The 18,938-nt window shown below is 33.5% G+C and overlaps 1 pseudogene; it reads right to left on the reverse strand.

Moving 5' to 3' along the window:
- Positions 1-4,364: 4,364 nt before the first annotated feature.
- LOC121265728 overlaps positions 4,365-18,938 on the reverse strand; it is a 35,551-nt pseudogene continuing 20,977 nt past the window's right edge.

Here is an 18,938-nt window from a genome sequence, read left to right on the forward strand (position 1 = left end):
TGACTGCGCATATCGATCATAAGATCGATCAATCGCTCGCGGCTATAGAGGCATATGTATCTGAGATCGCCCATCGAGTAGGTATCCTCAACGACAAGGTTGATACCTTGACTGAAGAGGTACGAAGTTCAAATTTCGCGAACAATGCTATCATCTGAGTGTTGTTTAAGAAATTCGATCATATTTTGTATTTTGCTTTTATTATTTATAAAGAAAAATGTTATTTAATATTTCTATGGTTTTTCACCATTCAATTCTCAATCTTCTTTAATGTTATATTTTTCAACTTTAATACTAAATCGCTGCCCTTCAAATATATATAAACATAAAAATATATTTATATATTACAAATTGTGTATATATAAATATATAGAAGTCAATTTTTTAGACTTGTTCATAAATTATGCACTATAAAAATCACATAATTTTTAAATTAGAGTAATTTAATTTAAATTTACAATCAACGTTCGAACGTTATTAATTAAAGGTCGAAAGTTGGCGCAAAATATTTAACGTTCGAATGTTAATTACTAACGTTCGGACATTGGTGCCAAAACATTTCACATTCGCACGTAAGTTGCTAGAATGTTCAAACGTAAATTTGACGTTCGAACATAAATTTCCAATACGTTCGAACATTAAAAAAACCTCATCTGTCTTTAGTGACGGTTTCCAGAAACCGTCACAGAAAATACCTTTTAGTCATGGTTTGGGAACTGTCACAATTTTCCAACCGTCACTAAAGACCAATTGTGTTGTAGTGCCAATTTATGGAGTAAACTGATGATCTTAGCATTTAATCATGTAATTGTTTGGAGAAAATTATGTGAAAATTAAAGTATTTGGAGGAAATGGTATTTGAGTTCGAGAATTTTAGATATTACAGGAAAATGGATTTTTTTTTTCATTCTTGGGTTTTAATTATGAAATACGTGTATAATTGAAAATTTACACAAGTTACATACGTGACTATTTTATAAGTGATGATTGATATCCATTTGGCACTATTGTGAGAAAGTTCAGAAAAAACTTTAAAAGTTCATGTAAGCGAGGTTTCTATACTAGACTTTGCATAAAACGAATGGACTAAGGTTGATCTTTTTTTTAAAATATGCATGTTTTATTATGAAAAGAAAAGATTGAAAACAACATTGGTCGTTTTATCTTCATTACTCATGAAATCCGTATAGAAAAAGAAAAATATTTTCTGTCATGACTGGTGTCAACATGAACTATTTTTTACATTCTATTTCTGAATTGTGTAAAAAGAACGAATGTGAAATTTGAAAATTTGTGCATTTTATGTGAAGATACTCTGAATCTATTTTGAATATATGAAAATGATTAGAATTTGTTTAGTACTCTATTATGATATGATGTGATATCTGAAAATCTTTGACATGACATTTTGATTTTTCATCTGATTCTGTTTCTAGTTCTAATTCGAAGACTCTGATTATGATATTGTGTGGCTACCAACATTGTTGTTTTGCTCTGATTTAATGCCCTACCGCGAGATATAATAGTCATCTCTGGCCCTGTCACGGGACATAATAGTGACTTTTGGCCTTATCACGGGATATAATGGTGACCTCTGGCCTTGCCACAAGAAATAATAGTGGCCTTCGACCTTACCACGGGATACAATAGTGGTCTCTGCCCCGGCCACGGGATATAAAAGTGGTATCTATACTGAGTGCATCACTTCAGTGACGAAGAGTGATAGGTTCTGATTCGTTAACCCTAGACATACACAACTCAACTACGGGGGTTAAACATGGCATATGTTTTGATATGATGATGATGTCCAATTATGCTATGTCAAAGGATTTTTTAATATAAATGTTTTGAACTGTCGCTCTGATATTCTGATAACATGTTTTGGAGATCAATCTACATTCTTAAACTAAAAGTTTTGTTCTGCATTCTGAACTCTGTGAAAAGACTCATGTTTACATACTAGTATATATTCTCTGCTTACTAAAGCCAATTCTTGATAGCCACTTTATATGTACCACGCATGTTATGATATATGCAAACATGTCATCAAGTATAGCACACAACATGTCATTCAACATCTTGTTCAGATTCAGAAATTATAGTTATGTACATATTATGTCATGCATGTCTTGTACAGAAGACACATAAGCTATCTTAAGTTCAAGTGCAAGATAATATCATATCAGTTTAATCAAATGGTCATTCAGATGCATGGTACCAATGTAGTTTTAAGGTAGATGTGCAAGTCACGGACTCAAGCATGATCCAGTTTAGTACGCTAGAATACTACTCAGCTGCTCCATTTGCGGTTATGGGGCGTGGGATCAATACATAACCTTGCACACAGGGTTAAGTATGTTAGCCAGTACTTAGCTTAGTCAATTAAATGAAATCAATTAATTAATTCAGATAAATCAAAACATGTCATACATCACGTAAGCATCAATATAATCAATTATGATTTTAAGTTCTTACCATGAAAGCTTTTATAAAAAAATTTTTTGTTAATTATGTTTACATTGTGATGAGCTTCTTACTGAGTCTTCAACCAATTTTAGTTTTATTTCATATTTTTAACCACCCAAGTGAGGATGATAATCAGTACGAGCAAGCGGGTCCGACTAATTAGATGGAGCAGTCAATTTAGTTCTAGGCTTTATTTATTTATTATTTACTTGATTTATTTCCTACGAGATCCTATACACACGTTTTGACGTTACCTTCAACAATTAATGACTCAATAATTTACTACTTAACTACTCTAGACAATCTTTACTATTATAGGTTTCCTTACAAAATGTTCACTATTCCATATAACAATAACGATAACTACTGGAATTTCCTTTTTAGCCCTTCTCAATATATATAACACATCTAATATTTTCAGTCCAGAATATTTATGTCTGCTGCTGTCTACGTAAAGAAATATCATAAATCTAGTTTTAAGGTAACGTTTTGGCTCCTCATTAACGTCTAAAACAAAAGAACTAAATATTTAATAATATATCGTCAAACTAGTTTATGAAAAGTGAGTGAGATAATAATTTATCTTGATTTTCTAGTAAATAACTTGTCGAATTCCTTCGGGTTGGAAATATTATGTTATAGTTACCATGGATTTAGGAGATTTGGAGCTAGAAGGGAGAGAAAAGCAAGAGAGAATCGGTGTGTGTGGAGACCGATTACTCTTTGTGAAAATGTTAATAAAGACTTGTACACTTATAGCTTAAAAACTTATCCCGAGTCAAAGCTTTATGGGGTTTTGAGAGACACATAATAAAGCGAGACGACGAATGATCTTGACACAGAGGGTGAAAGAAAACGATATTGCATGCTATGTACATTTCCATAACATTTTCAATTAATTTTATAGCCATTGACAGCCACAAATAAGTTATAGAAAAGAGATGGTATCATTTTCACACATTATATATATATAATGGAGTATTTATTTTTATAAGACATTTTATAAAAATATCTATTATTTAAAATATATTTGTTTAAAAGATTATAAAAAAAATGTTATCTATCCATCGTTTTTCATTATTGATTAACGTACTGCTTTAACAGTGTATGTCGTAAATATGTTGACTATTTACATAGCCGGGCTGTAAAAAAATGATTGGTTTATATCTGACCAAATTCAAAACCGGATATGTCTACTCCATAGGAAACATTTGTCTCGTTTGATTATACAGCTCTAATGATATATTTTAAATAATAGTAAAATTTTTAAATTAAGATAAGATAAAATAATTTGTAAAAAAAAAATATGTGTTTAAATAGTGAGAAGATATAAGATACTGTTTAATTCTTGAAATTTGAGAGCCGACAATGTCACTGTTTACGCATTGCTTAATATCAGTTGTCACTCTTTATGCACTATTTAAATACTGTTTATTATCAGCTTTTACTGTTTACATAATGTTCACTATTTATTACCGTTTATTAAGTTGATGTTTTTAAAATTTAAATATGAAATATAGTGTGTTTCAAAAGGAAAAACTAGTGTATGACACAAATGAGTTTTCATCTCATATGTATGTGTAACCCGAGCCTTAAATTCCTACTACCGATCAAATTGAAACTTTTAGTATTAGAAATAATTTTTAAAAATTATAAATCGATAAATCTTGCACAAATTTTTATAAACCAAATAGATCTTATTTTAAAACAAATATAAAAAAAATTATTTTTTATTAATAAAATTTACTTTTTTAACAAAACATTTATACGAAATTTATCTATTTAAGATTTGTAACTAACGAGGCTCTTCTTCAAATTACTCGTCAACATGAGCAAATACCATACGTACATATATTTGGAACAGTTTCGATCAATTTCTATTTTCACAATGGATTAGTTTTGTTTTTATTTTTAACAAAGAACAATAATATATTCCATTTTTCAGGAAAAATTTCTGACAATCAAATAGCTATAGTACAAGATTAGAAAAAAAAAATAGCGATAGGACACACATTACAAAAAATTTGATTTTTAGGGATGAAATTTGTTAGGAATGAACTATATTTCATCCCAAAAAGTTATTTTTGAAGACAAAATTTACGTCTCCAAAAATGCCTGAGCTACTAAATTCTTTCGAACGGAAAAATATCCTTTCGAACAATATATTTTGTGACGAACAAAATCGTCTCAAAAAAAGAAACCATTCGAAAGGAACAAAATAGATTCGAACATGAAATTAATGTCCGTTAGAATAGTATATAATTTGTTCAAATAATAATATTGGCGAGAATTAATTTATTTTTTCCAGGAAAAGATAATAACCGTCCAAACTTAAATTTATTTGCTCGAACGGAAATGTTTTCAATTAATTTTTTTATTAGTATGGATTTGTGCATATATTTTTTCCATTAAATTAATAAATATTTTTTCCATTAATTTGTTATCATTTTCAAAATGTAAAAATGTGTATATATTATATGTTATGATTTGCAGTGAGTTAAAATATTTATAAATTCATAAATTAATTTTATGTAATTAACTTCTAAACTTTATAGTGATTTCTTTTATGTTAAATTTATATAAATATAACTTTAAAGATAGTATCATTTTTTATATTATTATGAGCGGCAAGTAAAATGATAAAAATAAACAAAGCAGTAAACACAAAAAACAAAAACCATACATTAATTACATGTCAAATATATAATGTTCAATACAATATAAAAAAGTAAAATAATAACTAAAACGATCATGGGTCCTTAGTAGATCAACATCCGCTTGCAACATTTTAATAGATCCTTTCAGATCCCTAAGTTTCTCCATGATGGACTCAACGAACTCCACAAACAGAACTCGTACCTGATCCAAAGTGGTCCCAGGAGGCTGTCTCTCAACAGCAGCAGCACTACTAGAAGCTGGATCTGTGGGAGGATCACTAGACTGTTCTGGTGTAGTCTTCCACAAGTGTCCTTTACTCTTACTGAATGTGATCTTGTTAAAGGGCCCCATCTATGGCGACCTCCGCTGAGTGGCCGACACTGTAACTCATGATCAGAGTAGGAGGTTAGATATCAGCAGTGCAAATGGTAGACTACCTCCACTGAAAAATAGTGACTCAGATCGAATGCGAAGGAATAAATACAATGTCAGATCAATGGGATCCCCCCGTGCTATCTGCAACAAAAATCTGGCTCAATCAATCCCAAAATCAGTCTTGTATTTTTTCGGATCAATGTTATAGCCAACAATCAAATTAAGCATTCTAAAAAATGCTATAAAATTGGCCTGTCGGATCACCTTGCTCCCATCCTATGGAGGAGCTGATGGGTCTCGCACTAGTTGATGCACCTGATCGTCTGTGAGACCATCATCAGGTAGATCCTCATCCTCACTACCATCCGAACTAGCATCCGAATTTACATTCAAGGCTAGTGTGGAGAATGCGGCCAGTGTGTCAAAGTCAAATGGTGCAGCCGCTGGTCCCTGTGTAGCCGCTGCAGGATATGCGTCGGCCACGCTCGAGATGTCAAGGAACTCAACAATAATGCGGGGAGAGAAATTAATACTCACTCCCCGGACCGATAGGGTGTAGAACAAAGCATCAGCGCTAAGTTCTCCCATGGCACGGTAGAACTCACTGACCATCTCTGGATATGCAGTCCCTCGTTGCTCACAGATCAGTATCCATCTCCGCTCGGTGGAGATGGACTATATGCTCCGTTCCTCCCATGAAAGATCAGAGAAGTCAGACAAAATGACTGGACGCTCGACAAGTATAGGCCTCATCTCCTAAGCATGAACAGCTTTACTACTTTGGCTGGGCTGATCTCTCGCACATTTTCTTCTGCTGGATGCCATTGATATATTGTTTAACTATAAGGAAAGTAAGAATATAATTAACCATAATATTTAAATTATATTATTGAAGAATTATAGTATATTGAAAAAAATTGAAATAATTCGTTCGAACGGAACATATTCTGTTCGAACTAGTCAAATCTATTTGAATTGACTGTTCTGTTCATTCGAACCGGAAATATTTGTTCATTTGAATGAATTTATTTTGTTCGAACAAAAATAATGTTGTTTGGCAACTAAGCGTTCAAACGGATTAGAGTTAGTTCGAACGGGAAGAAGCCAAACAGTCATGGCTGAGTCGACTCAGCCCCGAACTAAAAAACTTCCTATCTAGATGTTATCATTTGTTTTAATCGGTAGAAATGATTAAGGAGTGAAGCCCAATCATTTCTACCGATTATTTTGATGTTATTTCTACGGAATACACCAAAATGGGTGGATTTCAGATTCAAAATCCATACGCCCCACCAAGCACAACCCATTCGTGCAAAAAGCTAAACAATAAAGGTGGAGAGTTGACATATACCTCTTAGAAGTTCAAATGTGGGGTTACTACAGCGGTATATATATGTAGTAGCTATTAGTTATATAGGTACTACTACGTAAGTATTATAAGTTATGATAAATATACAAGTTATCATAAGTACTATAGTTACTATAGCTACTACAATGCACGTATTATAAGTTATGATAACTATACAAGTTATCATAAGTATAGTAACTAGTTACTATAGTTACCATAATTACTAGTTACTATTATAAGTTTAACTATACTTATTATATTTTATATGACAAGGAAGTAAGTTATACAATATATAGTGCAAAATTAGAAGACCAAAAGTGTATATATATATATATATATATATTAATAAGTACTATATATTAATAGTTAGTATATAATATAAGTATTATATTAACTATTAGACTTGTAGTACATTATATATTATTAATTATAATATAAAATAGCTACTATAATATATAGTTATTATATACTATATAATATTAAAATATTTTGTGATTGGTTCGAACCCAATAACGTCCTGTTTGAACGGTTTTATTTCAGGGAATATGTTTGGAGGAAAACTTCGTGCCAAATACTCTGATTGTTTGTTTATTCAAAAGTGAAAATCCATCATTCGAATGCACTGGTCAATTAGTATTATGAAAATACCCTTTGAGCTTGTCTACATTTGAAGAATATGCAAATGAATATTCTGATTTGTTAGTTCGAACAACTAAATTACACATTCGAACGTGAAATAAATCGCGGCAGATTTGGCGCTTATTCGAAATTTTCTTGTTCGAATGCGTAAATATCCAGTTCGAACGGGACTTCACAGATTCAAATACTTCAACCTTCAGTTCATTTTCACAGTTGATGAAAATTTATTTAGAGGCAGAGCATGGCAGGCAATTTTGTGTGTGTGAGAGAGTATTGTGGAGAGAGAGAGAGAGAGAGAGAGAGGAACAAACTTAGTGAGAGAAATGATTCTTGAGAGAGAGAAGAGAGATTTATAAATTGTTTTTTTTTTTTGTTCTATGTTTTTTTTGTATTTCGAGTTCAATTAATGTTAGTTTATTGCACATGATTTAGGTTTTCTCATAATGTGTTTCATTGTGATTGTGAAAATTGTGTTTTGGGGCAAATATTTTGTCTATGTTTTGTGTCTGGAATCTGGATTTGTCCCGTTTAAACGAACAAAACCCTGTACGATAAGAATCTTGTTCGAACAACATTCTAGTAATTGCTTAAATTATAATATAATATAATTATAAAATATACTTATAATATTTTTAATTAAAATAGAAACTTAAAATATAGATATAACATAGCAATTGCTAATAGTTAAATTAATGTTTAATACTTATAAGAAATTTAATTATAAAATAAAAATAATTACAAAATATTATGCACTAAAATTAATACTTATAACATAGCAATTGTTAATAGTTAAATTAATGTTTAATACTTATAAGAAATTTAATTATAAAATAAAAATAATTAAATATTATGCACTAAAATATTATGCACTAAAATTAAATTAGAAACTTAAAATATAGATATAACATAGTTACTAATTGGATAGTTACTTATTGTATAATTGTATTAAGAGTTGGATAGTTTTGAATTTTATGGTTATTTTTATATGTACTTAAACTTTAAACCGGTTCGAGAATTGTGGCCAAAGATTCTCTTAAAGAATATTTGGGTACAACTCTTGAATTGTTCAAAGTGGACAGTTTGAGATTCTATCATCTATACGGCAGATATATTCAGTTTAAACTCTTGTGTTAGTTAATTAAAATTTCGGTTTAGCGATTCCTTACATTCTTCAAGTATGTGGTCTGTAAGTTTCTCGGCCCATTAATAGGGTTGACGACTTATCATGACTAGCATCATTGGAGAATTGTAGGAAAATGCTGCCGAAATATGTACTAACATTAGAGTTTAGGACTGAGTATATATGCGATATAGATGATAGTCTCTCAAATGGGATATGATCAAGTACCTTATAAAAGTTAGATTTTTTTTATAGTGTTTATCCCATGAATTAGGTGTTTCTGGATAGACATCCGACAAGTAACAAAAATACAATGGATAAAAGTTGGATACTACTGGGAGAGAGACTTGGGCAAGACTATAAGGAGTATGCATAACGGGTGAAGCTTTTTATAGAGTTTGTTCGCATAAGTGTTGACAGTCGAGGATTTATATGATGTCCGTGCAAGACGTACAAAAATCTTAATTCTTATAATTTGGTGGTAGTGGAGGATTATTTATTTGTAAATGGAATTGATCCTAAATACTTACATTGGGTCTTACATGGCGAACCATTTCCCAAAGGAGTTAGATTTAGCAGTCAGACCAATCAAATGGAGGAGGGTAACAACATCGAAATAGACGATATTAATGTGGATGATCCTAATGACAATAATAATAATGGAGAGGACATAAATGAGATTTTAGGCGATCTGGGGGTAGTAATATTTGGGATGAGGGATGGAGAATGAACATCTGCACAATCATTTGAGGGAAATGATAATTTTGCAAAACTGTGGGAGGATGCACAAAGAGAGTTGTACGAGGGGTGCACTCGTCATAGGAAGTTATCTTTCACGGTGAAATTACTTCATATTAAGTCTGTTTGTCGTATTTATGTCAAGGCCATCGACATGTTATTAGAATTATTTAAAAAGGCTTTTCCTCAGGATAATGTAGTACCCCGTAATTTTTATGAAGTGAGGGTTAGGATTTGATTATAATATCATCCACACTTGTAAAAATGATTCTGTTCTCTACTGGCAGCAATATGCAGAATTTGACTCATGCCCAGTGTGTCATGAGTCAAGATGGACATCCGATAAACATAATGTACCCCAAAAAGTGTTAAGACATTTTCCGTTGATTCCTTGACTTCAAAGATTGCTTACATCTTGGTTGATTGCCAAAGATATGTCTTGGCATCAAACATAAATAGTCCAAAATAAAAACTTCCTCTCGCATTCTACAGATTTCTTATAATGGAAGAAATTTGATGTCAAGTGTCTATGGTTTGCTGAAGAACCTCACAATGTACACTTTGGTTAGCAACGGATGGTTTTAATCCATTTGGCAACATGAGCACTTCTCATAGTATTTGGCCTATCATATTAATGCCCTATAATTTGCCACCTTAGAAGTCTATGAAGGATCCATATTTTATGATGACTCTACTGATACCAAGGCCAAGATCACCAAGGAATGAATTAGATGTATATCTGCAACCACTAATTGCAGAGTTGAAAGAGTTGTGTGATCAGGGTGTCAGTACATATGATGCAGCCTCATCAGGTGAGTTCAAGATGCATGCTGCAGTGATGTTGACAATAAATGATTTTCCAGCATATGGAAATCTGTCTGGGTGGAGCACCAAAGGTAAAATGGCTTGTCCTGTTTGCAATAAAGATACACAATCTCAGTGATTGAGTCATGGTAGGAAATTATGTTTTATAGGACATCGTCTTTATTTATTATATGATCATAGATGGCGTTCAAATAGAGCGATGTTTGATGGAAGGGTTGAGCGCAGGGCGTCGCGCAGTTAGGGGATGTTTTAGAAAACAGGTTTGGGAATGACACTGCGCCACAATTTAGATGTTATGCACATTGAGAAAAATATATGTGAGAATATATTGGGCACTCTGATGTCAATAAAAGGGAAGACAAAAGATACAACTAACTCTCATAAAGACTTAAAGAAGCTGGGGATAAGACTGGAGTTACAGTTGTAAGATTATGGGTTATCAGCTTATATGCCGATCGGATGGTATAAACTTTCAAATGATGAGAGAAAGAAATTTTGTGATTGGTTTATGAAAATCAAATTACCCCGATGGGTATACTTTAAACATCACAAGATGTGTTCAAACACATGATTGGAAAATAACTAGTCTTAAAAGTCACGACTGTCATATATTTCTGCAGCGTTTGTTGTCGGTTGGTGTGCATAGAAAGCTTACTCGAGATGTTCGTATAGCTCTCACAGAATTAGGGGAATTTTTCAGAGACATTTGTAGTAGAACGTTGAAAGTTGATGCATTGTTAAAAATGGAAGCTGACATTGCAGTAATATTGTGCTAATTGGAGAGTTTGTACCTGCCTTCATTCTTTGATGTAATGGTTCATTTGGCTATGCACCTACCGAGTGAGGCGTTAGTTGCTGGCCCAGTTCAGTATAGATGGATGTATCTTATTGAACGATTTTTGGAAAAACTTAAGCGATCTGTGGGGAATAAAGCTCGTCCAAAATGTTCGATTGCAGAGTCATATATTGATAATGAGTAGCATACCTTTTGTTCAATATATTTTCGTGGGGCTGATACTAGATTTATAAGACCAGACCAAAATTTTGAAGGTGGGTGAGAGATGAGAATCTCATCGACATTTACTGTATTTTCCCATAGCTGCACAAGAGGGCTACGATCTATGTGGGCGAGAGTTGAAAAGAGCTCGATGGTATGTCTTGAATAACTGAGGTGAGATTTATCACTACTTGAGGATAGTGATGATCATCTAAATCAATATTATCTTTAAGTTTATGTATAATAATATAGTATAACTTCATACAAATTAAACATTCACATGAACATGCACAACAAACATATACAACTACTTCGCTCGAATGGTGTAACTGACGTAGAAAAGATGCACGAAGAGGAACTTGCCTCATGGTTTGAACATACGGTATTATGTTAAGCCTCATTTTATAATACGAATTTCATACCAATAAATTTTACTTTTTTTCTATATAATAATATTTATTGATATAGGTTGCATTGAAATATGGAGAAAATTTAGAAAAAATCTCATAGAACTGTACACTCTAGCATGTGGTCCGTCCAAGCGGGCCATCCAGTACTCAGGATGTTTGGTGGGTGGATATAGATTTCACACAACTGGTAGAGAACGATATAGGAAAAATCAAAATTATGGGCTCGTTGTTGAAAGAAGCCATGTGGATGATAACATTGACTTCTACGGAATTGGAAGATATTATAGCGTTAAAGTACGTAGGGGGATATATGGTCCGGTTGTTTAAATGTAATTAGTGGGATGTCTCAAATCCTAGGTTAAGAGTGCGTAACGATGATTATTTTGTGAGTGTCAATACATCTCGCACATGGTATGAGGACAATCCTTTCGTTCTCGCTTGCCAAGCGAATCAAGTTTTTTTATTTAGATGACTCCGAGTACGGAAACCCATAGCAGGTAATGGAGAAGTTTGCACTAAGAAATGTATATGATTACATTCTAGAGGCATCAAGCAGCATATCAAGAAAATGAAGTAGGCATCAATCTATTTGTTGATCTAAGCCAATATGATATGGTCCCATTGAGTAGAGAAGATGTTCAACCCGAACTAATTGAGGGTGAAATATCAGAAGAAGAAGAATCAACTAAAGTGTCTAGTGAGGATGAGGGCGACTGGTCCAGTAAAACGGATAGTGAATGAATTTCAAACATGAATTTTTGTAAGTAATATTAACATATAAAAGTTAAGATAATGTTTTTTTGAATAATAATTTGTTACAATTTCAAATAGATATGCCTCCCAAACGAAATCAACACATGTGACATTCCCATCCATTACTAACTCCCCGTGTGGTTTACCTGCCATGAATAGTGAGCCAACATCACCGGGCCCAGAACAAGGTATTTTATCAAATTAAATATCATATTTTATTCTCAATTTAAGTAATATATCTATAAAATAAATTAATTAAATTAAAAAGTTATGCTTTAGTTAATGTATATATAATTGTTGTAACCATGTGCCGAGGTAGAGGCACTACGAGGAGTGTCTGCATAGAGAAAGTAAGGAATAGTTGTAAAACCAAGGTTGATATTCCTGATGATCACACTGGTGGCTCCAGAGATTCGGCAGCGTGGCTTGCTTCTTATGTTAGTACACTTACTCGCACGTATGCACCGATTGTTATATCCTCTTGGTCTAAAGTTTCCCAAGATGTGAAAGACTACTTAAAAAACCGTTGTTTGGTAATAAGCTACATCTCAAGCAACTAAGTATATAACATGTTACTTTCAAGTTACTTTGTATTTATATTAATTGTTTATAATTTTTGAAATGATGAGTTTGAGCTTAATTTTGGCTGAAAAGAGGATCGATTAACGGTTGAGAAATTGATGTCAAATACATTTTGGAAGTACAAAGGTTAATGCGATGCACATTATAAGAAGTTCAGTACTATAATAGAGGTGCGCCAAAATCCATTCCAAGCAATTCCACCAAACGAATGGAAGAAAGTTTGTGATATGTTTGAAGATCCTGCTTATCAGGTAATATCGCTGCTATCTTTTTTTAATAGTACATCACAGATGTATTACACATATAAACTAATATTTTTTTTAGCAAAAAAATACTGTGAACAAAGCAAATAGATCAAATTTAAAGATAAATCATCATGCAAGTTATCGATCTTTTCATCGTTTGTCTAACAAAATGGTAAGTTATTTTAGTGCTTGTAAAATATTAACATATAATATACCTTTTCTGATTTAAGTTCTAATATAAATTTTCCTTTTGTAGAAAGAAGAAAGTCTCATTGACTATGATTTGATCCAATTGTATGCAAAAATACATAAAAATCGTAATGGTGTTTGGGCCAGTCATGAAGCAGAGACAAATTATGTAAGTTTAAGTTTTTTTAATTCCATTGTCACATAATATTTTTGTTACTTATACTAACTTTAATGTTTTGTTTTTGTAGGACAAGATGATATCTTTTAAGGAAACTGCTGTGAATCCATCTGATGCATCATCTGTCAACGATGCTCAGATTCTTTATGAAATTCTTGGATCACGTTCTCTATATTTGAGGGGCTTAGGACGTTGTGCAAAACCATCATCTTCATCATCATCCTATTCTCGAGCCAGATAGAATGCCGACAAGACTAAGAAATTAGAGGAAGCAGCACTTGAGACCAAACGATTGAGGTGCAAGGAAAAAGAGTTGTTGGCCCGATTAGATCAAGCAGCGGATTTGGAGGCGAGATTAGAAGAGAGGATGCAGTTAAATAATGAAAAAATATTTGAACAATTCTAGTCAATGATGTCCCAAATATCTATGCCACCACCATAGTCTTCAAAATTATCTTTTCTTTCATTGCATTTATATTATGATGTTCAAAAATATTTGAACAATTGATGTTTGAATTACAAATTGTATAATATTAGTATGATATTTTTAAATAAATTCTGATTTATATGATTAATACAGTTCGAACAGTAAATAACCAGTTCGAACGGTAAATTACCATTTGTAATTACATTCGAACCGAAACAGACCCATTCGAACAAAAACTAACCCATTCGAATGACAAAAAAGAAATACGGACGTTCGAACAATTATTTTTTTTGAACAACATTTATGTGTAAAACTCAGTTCGAACGAATATAATTTTTGAAAATAAAATTTCTGTTCGAACATACATAATTTTTGTTCGAATACAAGTCATTTGAAAAATTTATTAATTTGAACGCATAAAATCTGTTCAAACACTCTGTTCGTTCGAACAAGATAAAATATGGACATTAGTTCGAATGGATATTTCATATTGTTTGAATGGACATCTAGGTTTGGACAGAGAATTATTCCATTCAAACAATATATTAAGACAAAATCGGTTCGTCTAAAAAAAATTATCCGTTCGAACGGTTTCGACTGGATCCGCCCAATTTCATCTCTAAAAATGATTTTTTGAGACGAAATTTGATTTTCGTCTCCAAAAACCTTTTGAGACAATCTTTCCGAGACAAATTTGAGATAAAATTTTTTCATCTCCAAAAATAATTTGGGAAGAAAATTGTATTTTTTGAGACAATTTTTTATCTCAAAAAACACAATTTCTTGTAGTGACACAAGAAGAAATACTTTAGCGCTAAAGTCCTAGTTAGCTAGGCACCAATACTGCATGTATATATACACACACACTAGCGTCTGTGTGGCAGAGTAGGGATATTATGTTCATTGCTGAAGAAGTTACCAGGATCATCCTCAGTCTTGATTTTCACCAACCTCTTGAAATTACCCTTGAAATACTTGATTCCATAAACTTTTCCTTCCGAGTAACTGTCCGGTTGATACCCAGGTCAAGATCTTTGTAGTTGTAAAAGGCCTCTCTTGGATTCTTGGACACATATGGAGTCATGTAACTGTAAAGCTTCCTTGTCAAATTTATATAGTAATTTGTCAACTCTTGCCCTGCTTGATTCCAGTTTATTGCATACTAAATCTTTGCCAAATTCCCAGCTCGATGTCGGAATGGAGATTCCTCCGCTGGAATCTCGGCCATTCTTCCACCATAAGGATTGAATGTCAGTATTACGTACTGCAGCTCAATCAGTCTCTTCCAAATCATCTCCAACCCATCCTAGGAAATTGGCTTCCTCACAGTCTGATTTCCTCTTCAAGTAGGTCAGAGATTGAGGTGTTTGGCTGAGCAAAACATAGTTTGCTGTCCCGAGAGGGAAGTTGGTCCAAAAAAGCACATATTGAACCCAGCTGGTTTCGTTGCAATCTGATTTTTTCAATCTCAATTCAGGGAAGCTCTTTGTCATGACTGAGAAAAGTTTGTCAGAGTCTGTGAGGAACAAGGCAAGGAATGTAGCTCTTCTAGTCTTCTGGCCATCAGTTCCATTTACCATGCAGGGCCGGCTCTTCCACTAGGCAAGTTAGGCAATTGCCTAAGGCCCCTAATGGAAGAAGGCCCAAAATATATATATATATATATATAAAGTATAATTTTTTTTAAAAATATATATATACCCAATAAAAAACTTTAATCAACTCAATGAGAACAAGAATATAAATAAGATAAAATAGATATTATATCATTATTAATTTTTAAAAGTATCACATATATAATAATTATTTTACCAATTCTCCTTCTAAGAATGCACTTCTCTTTCGTCATTATTGGTTTAATATACAATTAATATGAAAATTATAAATAGCAAAATTTAAATTTCCAGTGTTCATAAAAGGTTTTTGTATAATCCTTTGAAGAGACAAGGGCCCATTTTTTTTTCGAATGTGTAAGTTTCTTATAGAACTTCATTGACAATAATGATTATAATTGTGTCTAAGAGTCAAAAGTACTTGTTAAACTAGATTTGATAAAATTCTCTCTAAATCAAAAATTTCCTAGTAAAGATAAGTCAGTTATTAATTGAAAATGTTGTATAAAATCTTAGTCAATAAATTTACTTTACAAAATAGTAGGAATTTTTTTAAATAAAAATAAATTTTTTTAATTTTACTTTAAAAGAAAAAAAAATGCCTCGCTCAAAATTTTAGCTTTAGGCCCCGGAACGTATTGAGCCGGCCTATTACCACGTCCAGGATAATCCTGATGAAAAGGTTGTTATCCAGCTTATCTGCAACATGTTGCCACCGAACTCAAGGGAGTGGTGGAGTTGTGGTGATAGTCACTAGATCCAAGTATACTAATGACCTAATCGCAAGCTTTCTTGACAAATTAATGATCAAGTGCAAGAATGAGACCACTTTTTATGTTTTTTTGAACAAATTCTAATGTATTTTTGAAGAAATTATGCATGTCTATTAAAGCTTTTTAATTATATGAGAAAAATATCTTCTACTGCATATATATATATATATACACATACGGCCCTAGTACTTTAATGTATATATGATGCATATGGATCACCTAGAAATTCATAACATCATTGGGATGGAACAACCTATCTGTAATTAAGTGTGAAAATGATACCATCTCTTTTCTATAACTTATATGTGGCTATCAATGGCTATAAAATTAATTATTAGAACCTATTTTCTTTCTAAAAATGTTATGGAAATGTCCCTTACATGCAATATCGTTTTCTTTCACTCTCTGTGTCAAGATCTCTCCTCGTCTCTCTTTATTATGTGTCTCCCAAAATCCCGTAAAGCTTTGACTCGGTTAAGTTTTTAAGCTATAAGTCTACGGGTCTTTATTAACATTTTCACAAAGAGTAATCGGTCTCCACACACACCGATTCTCTCATGCTTTTCTCTCTCTTCTAGCTCCAAATCTCCAAAATCCAAGGTAACTATAACATAATATTTCCAACCCGTTATGAGAAAAAAACTCCCAAATAGAAACTTTGTATTAGGAATCTCACTCTCTTCATTTTTTTTTAATTAGTGATGACCAGTGATCTACAAAAATCTTCAACCGTTTTTATCTCTGAAAGGTCGAAGGGATTCAACAAGAGGTTTACTTGAAAATCAAGATAAATTATTATCTCACTCACTTAATTTTCATAAATTAGTTTGACGATATTGGAGAGGATATCCCAGCCGGTTAGCCCCTAAGATGGGTCTGGACCCTACCAAAGAGTAAAGCCCATACCATAATCGAGGAGCCTAGCCCGGCGCAAAGGAAATCAGTCCAGTGCCAATACCGACTAGATAAGCTAATACCGACGAGATAGCTATCCAGTCAATGGTAAAAGGTAAATGAGGTTATTATTCGAATTTGCAAAGAGATGAATCCTCATTTCTAAATTTGAATTTGAATAAAGGATAACCACTATCCACGAGGGAATGTGGATAGCTCACAAAGCTCTATATAAAGGAAGAATCTAGGTAAGTAGATGGATCGATTTATTGTCATTATTATTATTATCCACAAATTACTGACTGAGGCATCAGAGGCGTTCCCTCGGACCCCTGTGGTCTCTACACTTTGGTTGCAGGTGATCGTGAGGTGGTGGTAGTGAAACACGTCCAAAACAGTTGGCGTCGTCTGTGGGATTGTTTAAGTTTCACACTTTACGTACTTGTCACATAAATTGATCGCCAAGAACATGACCCCCCACGGTGAACGAGAAAGCAAATAAATTGCACCATGACGTACGTAGCTTGATGGACAAATATGAGAAGATGGCCAATAAGATAGGAACATCTTCTTCGGTAGATCAATTGTTGTCGAGCACAAATCTACCGTTTTCTACGGAAATCCTGACAATGCCCCTGCCCACAAAATTTAAAGTCTCGACAATGGACCTATACGACGGCTCGAAAGATTCCATGGAGCACCTTGAGACTTCCAAAGCTCATATGACACTTCACGGGATCCTAGGAGAGATTTCTTGTAGAGTTTTCCCTTTGACTCTTAAAGGATCGGCGAGAGGATGGTTTGGCGCACTACAACCAAACTACATAGAAAGTTTCAAAGAGCTTGGCCGACAATTCTTGACCCAATTCATGGCGAGTAGAAAACGCAGGAGACTCAGCGCCTACTTGTTGACCGTCAAACAAATGGAGGATGAAAGCCTGAAAGCGTATTTGACACGTTTCAATAAAGAAAAGATGACGACCGACGACCAAGACTAGAAAATCATGCTAACAGCACTATTGAGAGATATTTGGCCAAGGAGCCCTTTTATGGCTGAGCTAGCCAAAAAAACCCCTTCCACCTTATGAGAGTTCATGGATAGTGCTGATGATTTTGTTAATGCTGAAGACACCTTGATCGCCTTGACTACCCAACCAGAAAGAAAGAGTGAGCGGGAAACGAAATGGGGATAGAGGAAAGATTGAGATGGAGGACAAAGGGCAAAGAGAGACAGCAAGAGTCAAGGCGGGATGGTAATGTAAGAAGGCATAGTGGCGATTATGTACACTATTTAGAAAAAACAAAGGAAGAAGAACTAACTAAGAAAAAACAACAAACGGAGAAGTACTGCACTTATCATAAGTCAAGGGGACATAGAACCGAGGACTGTTACAACTTGAAGCAAAAAGTAGAAGACATGAGGAACAATTGCGAGTTTGAGCAATTGATCGCCCAGAACATGACACCCCATGGCGAACAAACGAAAGGAAGAATGAGCACAAGAGGAGAAGAAGTAAGAGCCCCAGGCGACGGGAATCAACAGAAAGGGAGAGGGGATCAAATGAACCTACGGGCCAAAGAGCGAGAGCAAATGAAAATCGAAGAAACCAACCTCTAGGCAAGATACACACTATCGCCAGCGGATATGCAGAAGGTGGCCCAACTTCCTTAGGAAGAAAGACCTATGCAAGGTGGGCAAGATATGAAG

This window comes from Juglans microcarpa x Juglans regia, chromosome 5D (assembly GCF_004785595.1).
Source record: "Juglans microcarpa x Juglans regia isolate MS1-56 chromosome 5D, Jm3101_v1.0, whole genome shotgun sequence".
In the NCBI taxonomy this organism is placed as follows: domain Eukaryota; kingdom Viridiplantae; phylum Streptophyta; class Magnoliopsida; order Fagales; family Juglandaceae; genus Juglans; species Juglans microcarpa x Juglans regia.